At 42.8% G+C, this 8,805-nt stretch overlaps 2 long non-coding RNA genes across 6 annotated transcripts; one reads left to right on the top strand and one right to left on the bottom strand.

Annotated features, from left to right (window-relative positions):
* Positions 1 to 9: 9 nt before the first annotated feature.
* LOC121878620 lies at positions 10 to 5,487 on the top strand. 5 transcript variants are annotated; one of them, XR_006091187.1, is made up of 5 exons: positions 10 to 163; positions 242 to 296; positions 908 to 991; positions 1,226 to 1,279; positions 4,660 to 5,487. It is a non-coding gene; the product is annotated as an uncharacterized LOC121878620 (long non-coding RNA). The 5 variants fall into 5 exon arrangements; XR_006091188.1 differs by having other exon boundaries at positions 242 to 287; positions 4,660 to 5,486; XR_006091189.1 differs by lacking the exon at positions 242 to 296 and having other exon boundaries at positions 12 to 163; positions 4,660 to 5,486.
* Positions 3,421 to 4,753, bottom strand: LOC121878621. The gene is made up of 3 exons (XR_006091190.1): positions 4,628 to 4,753; positions 4,015 to 4,107; positions 3,421 to 3,478 (listed from the first exon to the last, which is right to left on the bottom strand). It is a non-coding gene; the product is annotated as an uncharacterized LOC121878621 (long non-coding RNA).
* Positions 5,488 to 8,805: the final 3,318 nt, after the last annotated feature.

The following is an 8,805-nucleotide window of genomic DNA, read 5'->3' as shown; positions in this document are numbered from 1 at the left end:
CTCACTCCCATCCATACACTCACCCTCTCTCACACACCCAGCCTCCCACCTTTAATGTGTGTGGATGGGACTAAGGTTTTCTTATTTCTTTCAGACTGTGCGCCTCCGAGGTGAACGTCTGACTGAAGTGAACGTGTGGCTGGTCCAGAACTCCTCCAAACAGGTAAAGTACTTATGACAATATATAATGTCTATATGCAAGTATTTATGAATGTTATGTTTTAAACTTCTTGTATTCCAGGTTTGTTTGTGTGGCTGACTGTGGACCTACAAGGTTCTTCTTAGAGGTAATAAAGGTAAAGTTTTTCAAGTTATAGTTGATAGCACTAACAGCACCGTAGTTAGACGTAGAATGCACAGTAGTAACTCCGCCTTGTTCAGCCGAACATGCCGGTCCCAAGCCCGGATAAAGGAGGAGGGCTACTGCAGTGTTGTATCTACCATCGCCACCTAACAAACTTACATTATAAATTGTTCTGAAAAAGGTAATATGTTCTGTCAGCAACATAGAAAAAAATTACATATGTACTGTACATTGTGTACTATGTTTTTATATCTTTGTAGATAGGTAATACAAAATAAAGAATTGAATATACAGTATATTTTTTATTTTCATATGTATACACTACACATTTATTGCAATACACAATAACAGTCCAGAAGCTGATACAGAAATACAAAATATCCTTGGTCATATAGCCTGGTTTTATACCTGCACTGTCTAGGTACAGTATATATCAATTTACTGGCTATTCCTGCAGTCTTATGTTCTTAAACCTACATTACCAAATATTAGCACAGAAGAAAATCAGAAAACTTGCAATGATTGGCAACATCACTACATATCTTTCTCCCGTGTCCCGAGAAATCACATTACAGTACCACTACCATTATTATTTCTCGGCAGATACATCAGTGATGGTGAGGCCGTCACATTATCAGCGGTTGTGGATTTCTCAATTCAACCTTTATATTGCAGACTCCACATAAGGTGAGTTTATTTCACTTGACCTTAAGGTTTTATAAAGTATCTTGTGTCAGGTTTTGGTCCTACACAAAATTTAGCTTTAGATAATAATGGAAGTCTTGTACTTTGTGAATAATTTTGGCCAAGTACAGTAGATATATTTCTAAATTTATCCAAGTTACCAAGTCTTTAGGGGGGTGGGGGGTTTCATAAGTTGTTTATTACAATTTTACAAGATTTTTTCTTCTATATTTTCAGGTAAAACACTTCCATTCAGCAATTGGTGTGCAGTGTCCAGATTGTCAACATTTAGTAAGTAAAATTCTTACTGTACTTTACTTTCATTTAATGTATATACAATACTTTCAAATTAATAACATGTATGCAATCAAAAATGTTCTTTACGGTCATGGCCGATGAATTTCAAAATGAACACGAGACGTCCGTTCTCTCGGTAAGGTTGTCAAAATCCTTTGTCCGAGGCGTCAGTAACTTAGATGCATTATTTGTGCCATCTGTGGGTATCTAGTAGTTTTGATTACATGTACCCAATAGGGCATCACATGGGCATTAGTTTGTAACAGTTGTACGTACAATGAATGGCACTTTGATGTCAATTGGTGATAATTATATGTAATTAATGTATATATCATGTTCTAAGTTACCCAGAAGCCATCATGTGGGTGAATCCAAGTTGATCACTTTAGTTCATGTTTCAGGTATAGTTTACAGTTCTACTGAACTTGTGGTTTATTTAGATCATTATCATTCAACTTCGGAATATGAAACGTAAAGTTTATTCAATATTTATTTATTTATTTTATTATACACAGACATTGTAGGAGTACAAACCATTACAAACACCTCCCAGTGCAAGTGCCTCTACCACTACAAATGCCTCTACCACTACAAACGCCTCCCCCGGTACAAACGCCTCCCCCGGTACAAACGCCTCCCCCGGTACAAACGCCTCCCACGGTACAAACGCCATCCCTCAAGCCACCAGAGGCCTTCCCACACTGAACAATTACATATTACACTTAATTTTACAAACCACTAAGAGAAATGGATCCGTGCGAGATATTCAAACCTCTCACAATCCGTTTGATTGATGTCCGTGTATCACGTTGAACACCTTGCTGATACTTCACCTGTGGACGAAAAATATATTAGAAAAAGGAAATTTTTTGCAACCACAACAAAACTGTGACTACCACGATAGTTAATAATGCTACTGTACATAAAGTATCTTGCTATTTTTAATACTTTGTGGCTTTAATCAAGGTTCACTCCTACAGTCTTGAATGCATTAGTACAGTACTTTAAGTATTTTCTCAAGTTTTGCTAAATTATAACAAAAATATTTCGGTAATACTTAACTTTCACATTACACTATTCTTACAGTAGTGTACAGAACACCAATTCTGTTCTTTCTTAGTAAGGTGGTAGTCCTCAAGGTGTGGGATGCTAGACAGTCGTGGTCACCTTGTTGTGTCTGGTCCATCTATCTTGTACACCAACCACCTGCAACATGATTATATTTGTTTTTAGATACTCTACATCTGAATTAATTAAGCTATTTTATATCACAACCAATACACAATATTGAGGTTAACTTGTACTGTATGTTCTTAAATGCACTATTTTAAGTAACATATCAAGTTTTGCTAAATTATATAAAAAAGGTTTCAGTAATACTTAACTTTTACATTACAGTACACTATTCTTAACAGTAGTGTACAGAACACCAATTCTGTTCTTTCTTAGTAAGGTGGTAGTCCTCAAGGTGTGGGATGCTAGACAGTCGTGGTCACCTTGTTGTGTCTGGTCCATCTATCTTGTACACCAACCACCTGCAACATGATTATATTTGTTTTTAGATACTCTACATCTGAATTAATTAAGCTATTTTATATCACAACCAATACACAATATTGAGGTTAACTTGTACTGTATGTTCTTAAATGCACTATTTTAAGTAATATATCAAGTTTTGCTAAATTATATAAAAAAGGTTTCAGTAATACTTAACTTTTACATTACAGTACACTATTCTTAACAGTAGTGTACAGAACACCAATTCTGTTCTTTCTTAGTAAGGTGGTAGTCCTCAAGGTGTGGGATGCTAGACAGTCGTGGTCACCTTGTTGTGTCTGGTCCATCTATCTTGTACACCAACCACCTGCAACATGATTATATTTGTTTTTAGATACTCTACATCTGAATTAATTAAGCTATTTTATATCACAACCAATACACAATATTGAGGTTAACTTGTACTGTATGTTCTTAAATGCACTATTTTAAGTAATATATCAAGTTTTGCTAAATTATATAAAAAAGGTTTCAGTAATACTTAACTTTTACATTACAGTACACTATTCTTAACAGTAGTGTACAGAACACCAATTCTGTTCTTTCTTAGTAAGGTGGTAGTCCTCAAGGTGTGGGATGCTAGACAGTCGTGGTCACCTTTTTGTGTCTGGTCCATCTATCTTGTACACCAACCACCTGCAACATGGTTTGGATTTAGATCAATCTTAATTAGCCTTAATGTATTACTACCAATACACAACATTTACTCCAGAATTTCTTGGAATCTAAACTTGCATTCTTATATATATATGTGATATATCCATACACTCAAACACCCTCCTATATCACCTTACACAGGAGCATTGTCCTCACTTTTGGCTGCAGCAGTCTTCATCTAGGCATCATCCCCCACATGCCTTCATAGTACATGCTATTTTTTTGCATCACATTTTTAACATGCACACCATTCACCATTGCTTGAGCACACCACCATCCATGTACGAGCGCCCGTCCACTATACGAGGCCCCCACCCCCACTGTACGAGGCACCCACCCCCATTGTACGAGGCGCCCCCCCCCCCATTGTACGAGCGCCCCTCCACTGTACGAGCGCCCCTCCACCGCCCAATGCTCCTCCTTTCCAACCCTTCACACAAAGTAAGTCCCTCCTCTCGAGTCTTATTTCCAGTAGTTTTTGGGGTTGGCCATACTAAGATACACAAGTAATTTACCTAAGAAGGCTTAAGTAACATGCTGGGTGTTACATCTTGCTCAAGGTGTCGGTCACTTCCTCTACATTGGCATTCACGTACGTCAGCTGTCACCTGCAACATGTTTAAAGTTGTAATTTATGTACAATGAAGATTAAACATACAATTTCCATCTACCACCAGACTACATGTACTTATACTGTCCCCAATTGTTTATTTAAATACCTTATCTACAAAAGATCTTATTTTAAGTTGCATTAGTGTTTTAGTTTTCTTGATACCTCAACTAACATTTACCACAACAATAGTATAGCCAATCATAACAAGCCTTCATCACCAATACTGCTACACTACTAAATCTCTCCACACTGCTTCATACACAACACACTTACTGAATCCTCCCTCCCTTCCTCCCACCCCTCAAGCCCCCTTAGGTATTCCCCTTGACAACTTGGTCACATTTAGCTTGAATGAAAAACTTTACCAACACACCTGCTCACCCCATATGCCAATACACAAGCCATATTGTCCCCCCCACCCTAATTACAGCAAGCCACACCCACACAATGTTTAATGATTTCACAAGTCCCACAAGCTTCCCTTGCCTAAATAAAACTCAGTAAGTTGACTTTACCTGTTCTGGCATTTTAAGTTATTTCTCCTTAGGTTCAGTATGATGTTACTTCTGGCCAGCTTAACCTGAGGAGAAAGTCAGTACAGTACACGATTAGATTTTGAAAAGGAAACTGCAAAGTACGCAAGCTATTGATTTTTAATAATTTAAACAAGTGAAATTTTTTCTAGCTTAACTTTCTGAATTCATGAACAGTTAACTTGTGGCAAATTTTAAGTAACATTCTTTAATATATTTGTTATCCAATATATAAACTATATAATAGGTAACTTAATATTAATTTGGGTTAGTCTAGATTAGTTACATTTAATCTATGTTAGGCTGATTAGGTTAGTTAATTTGTTAGTTAAAACCCACCTACTAACAACCAGCTTTACTTACTATTAATCACTTTACTACTACTAATGCTCACTAATACTGTAACTAATTGGCATTTAGTCCTGTACATTTTTATAGCACTTTATTAAGCTTTCCCAAATCTCTACAGCTAATCTTAATTTGACTCCCAGCTCAGTTTATCTAGACAGTCCACACAGCTCTCCAGAGCCCATTGTAAAATTGCAGTTTCATCGAATATGCCCTCGTAGTTTAGAAATTCGTTTATCCTGTGTATTTTGGGTCGATTCAATGAAATGTGGCCTTTATTTCCAGGGGAAGCACCCTCTTTAGAATTATATCCCCCCCCCCTCCCAAAAAAAAACCATGGAAATCTTTAAAACTCCTTTCTGACATTCTTTGCTCCCTGGTTAAAATGGTGTTGGAAATACTCCAATAAGGAGATCTAAAGGTTGGGGATGGTTAAAAGTCAGGCGTGTACTGGCCGAAACTGCAATAATACCGAGCCCTCCAACACAAACACACACACACACACACAGTCCTCTAACACACACACACACACACACACAAAGTGCCCTCCTAACGCAAGACGCGACACACACACACAGTCTCTCCAACACACACACACACACACACATGACACACAGTTCCCTCTACCACACACACACACACAAGCCCTTCAACACACACACACACACATTACACACAGTCCTCCAACACACACACACACACAGTCCTCCAACACACACACACATTAAACACACAGTTCTCCAAAACACACACACACACACACACACACAGTCCCTCCAAAACACACACACACACACACACAGTCAGTCACACACACAGTTTCTCTCAGAGCTCCTCCCAACACACACACACACACAGTCAGTCACACACACACACACACACACACACACACACACACACACACACACACACAGTTTCACTCAGAGCCTCCAACACACACACACACAGTCAGTCACACACGCGACAGTTCTTCCAGAGCCTCCAACACACACACACAGTTTGTGAGCCCTCCAACACACACACACACAGTCAGTCACACACACACACACACACACACAAAGCCCAGAGCCTCCAACACACACACACACAGCCAGTCACACACACACAGCTCTTTCCAGAGCCCTCCAACACACACACACACAGTCAGTCACACACACACACACACACAGTTCTTTCCAGAGCTCCAACACACACACACACAGTTCTCCAGAGCCTACAACACACAGTTCTTCCAGAGCCCTCCAACACACACACACAGTCCTCCAACACACACACACAGTTCTCCAGAGCTCTACAACACACACAGTTCTCCAGAGCCCTCCAACACACACACACACACACACACACAGTCCTCCAGAGCCCTCCAACATTCACAGTCAGCCAGGTCCCACACACACACACCCTCCACTGCCCAGTGTAGGAGCACAGTGTTGAGTGGTTTATGGGCTGACCATAATAGCTAAGATAATATATAAGTAACTTAACTGATGAGACTGAAGTAACATGCTGGGTGTTAAGTCTTGCTCAAGGTTCTGTCACTTCTCCATTGGCCTTCAAGTACACCAGCTGTCACCTGCAACATGCTTAAAGTTGTAATTTACGTAGAATGAAAATTAAACTTGCAACTTCCATCTACCACTACACCACGTGTACTTACTGTCCCCAACTGTTTACATAAACCATTACCTCCACACTAAAACTATAGCATTTTTAGATCTCATGGTGTTCTCCCGACCTCCGTAAAGTGTCATTAATGTAAGAACGAATGTAAGTGTCGTCAAGACCAACACATGTGGTAACTCCAACGAGAACCAGGCCAATAAGGTAAGAAATAAGGGATTCCAACATATGGTGAATCGGTTAGATTAGGTCCGGTTTATGTTTTTATAGTGTTTGTTTGTTTTTTTGCATTTTTCATTCGCTGAGCCAATATTTTTTTCGGGAAACGCCTCGCCAAAAAAAATCTATAAAAAACGACCAATTTCCGACGGAAATGGAGGTCATAACCGATCTAAACACAAATACGCTAATATTATTTTGTTTTACTTTCTAATTGTTGTGTGCACATACAAATGGACCTTTTTACACCAGGAGACAACCAAGGAACCTCCAGGTTACGTTACGTTACGTTGTTAGGTTAGTTATGGTGCTTTTTGGTTGTTGACCAATGGGTTTTTCCGATTGTAAAATCCATGGTTGTCCACTTAAAAAAATTACCAGGAACCTTAATGTTACGGGATTTAATATATACTGTATTCTGAAACGTCTCGCCCTCTAGCCTAGCCTAGCCTAGCCCCGCCCCGCCCGGCTCCCTGCCCCGCCCGGCCCGGCTCCCTGCCCCGCCCCGCCCGGCCCGGCTCCCTGCCCCGCCCGGCCCGGCTCCCTGCCCCGCCCCCCGGGCCCCGCCCGGCCCGGCCCGGCCTGGCCTCCCCTGCCCCTGCTGCTCCTGCCCCTGCCCCGCCCGGCCCGGCTCGGCCCGCTCCCCCGCCCCGCCCGGCCTGGCCTCTCTACCTCACCCTCACCTCGCCTGGCTCCTCTACCTCACCTCGCTCGCCCACTTTACCTCACCCTCGCCTCGCCTGGAGCCATTCGCCTCCCCGCCCGGCTCCCCTCCCTGTTCGCCTCGCCTCCCCCGCCCGGCCTCCCTCCCTTGCCCCGCCTCGCCTTACCCAGACCAAATCGGTTGGCTCCTCCCTCCTTCCTCCCTCCCTCCCTCCTCCCTCCCTCCCTTCCTTCCTTCCTTCCTTCCTTCCTCCCTCCTTCCTCCCTCCTCCGACTCCCCTACCCCGCATCGCCAAGCCCGGTTCCCCACCTCACCCGTCTCAGCTCGCTCCGCCCGGCTCCCCTTACCCTCACCCCGCCCGGCTCCTCCCCTTGCCCTCACCCAGCCTGGTTCTCCCTCCCTCCCTCCCTAAGCCCGGTTCCCTACTCACCCGTCTCAGCCTGCCTCGCCCGGCCTCCCTTGCCTCACCCCGCCTGGAGCCTCCTCCTCCCTCGCCCTCGCCTCACCCCGCCCGGCTGGCTGGCTCTCCCCTTTCTCCACGCCTCACCCCGCCCGGCTCCTCCCTCCTCCCTCCCTCGCCTCACCCCGCCCGGCTCCCTCCCTCGCCACACCCCGCCCGGCTCCCTCCCTCGCCACACCCCGCCTCGCCCCGCCCGGCTAGAACCCTTAATAAATTGTTTCAACTCCCAGAAATCGTAGCTAAAGAGTAAGCAAAGAACTAGCCAGTAAAAATACATCTTGATTCCGCCAAAAATACTTCTATTTGTGTTAAATCTAGTGAATGCGGCGCAGTTGTCAATGGTGAATACAGTGGTGGTGATGAACTGCGCAGTTGTTGAGTTATGACCACCCGGCTCCCCCATAAGTGTGTTGGGCTTCGAAGCAAGAAATAAAAAATAAATAAAACGGTAATCTAACCCAATCTGGTCATTGTACTCACTTACTGGTTAATTATTACCTAAATACTGATGAACGGTTTACGCTCGTTACTCACTACCGGCTCATAGTTTAGGCTCGTTTGTCATGACTCATTTGGCGGTATATTTGCCTAAAACATTAAGAAATTACTGGTTAGACGTTAGAGAGCCACTTAATATAATACTAATGTATTTGTTTAAGCTGCACAGTAGGTACCATGGGCCTTAGAGCCCAGTGAAACTTGGGGATACGACCCTATGAACTGCAACAACCGGCCGGCAAGTTTTGGACTTAAATCAGCATTTATTACGCCATAATTAAGTATATTAAACACTACCCAAAAGAATAACCATTTCTCTTGGCCATTTTGACTGTAGGCAGTCGGGCAAAA

This window comes from Homarus americanus, unplaced genomic scaffold, assembly GCF_018991925.1.
Source record: "Homarus americanus isolate GMGI-L3 unplaced genomic scaffold, GMGI_Hamer_2.0 scaffold53481, whole genome shotgun sequence".
NCBI lineage: Eukaryota > Metazoa > Arthropoda > Malacostraca > Decapoda > Nephropidae > Homarus > Homarus americanus.
The sequence above is the reverse complement of the archived record's forward strand: the minus strand, read 5'-3'. Positions and strand labels throughout refer to the sequence as shown.